The 632-nt window shown below is 38.8% G+C and overlaps 1 protein-coding gene across 1 annotated transcript in view; it reads left to right on the forward strand.

Moving 5' to 3' along the window:
- Nucleotides 1–632, forward strand: part of LOC109526463 (deoxyribonuclease gamma-like) — a 27834-nt gene that overhangs the window by 18629 nt on the left and 8573 nt on the right. The gene's annotated exons all lie outside the window — the stretch shown is intronic.

Here is a 632-nt window from a genome sequence, read left to right on the forward strand (position 1 = left end):
CCCCCCCCCCAAAAAAAAAACCCAGCATTTCATGTACAATTCACTGAGAGTACTGGCAAAGAATGGGAATGTGGAGGGCCGAGAGAAGCATTTTAAACGGTACATGTCAGCTATGATATTTAACGCTGCAAAAGTGCATCCCATGCCTCGTGTCAGGTCTTGACGAAAATAGGTAGGCATGCGTGTGTAAGTTTGTTTGTTTTTTTGTTTATTGTTTATTGAGCATATATAGTACACAACAGAACAGATTGACAAAAGGCATGCGAAATTTATGAAAGGAAAATTAAAAAGTAAGTAAAAGAAAAACACATCATCACAGTTGTATGCTCAAAGGAAGTGCGTGCGTATGCGCGCGTGCGTTAACGGGTCGATCGCGGGAGGTTGGTTGATCGAAAAGTAGATCTTCAGTCAAAAAACGTTGGGCACCCCTGCTCTTCAGGATGCAATGCAGGGAAAAAAACATTTAATCATGAAGGCTCATTGTGTATTTATAGCCAAGTTAGTCATTTTGATAGTAGGCCAATATAGCTAATATCGATACATAAAGCATGTGTTGCCTTCATTACCAGGCTTATATAAGGCTTTTATTTTTTTGCGGCTCCAGACATATATTTATATATATACATATATAT

The sequence above is a fragment of the Hippocampus comes genome, unplaced genomic scaffold, assembly GCF_001891065.2.
Source record: "Hippocampus comes isolate QL1 unplaced genomic scaffold, H_comes_QL1_v1.1 scaffold245, whole genome shotgun sequence".
NCBI lineage: Eukaryota > Metazoa > Chordata > Actinopteri > Syngnathiformes > Syngnathidae > Hippocampus > Hippocampus comes.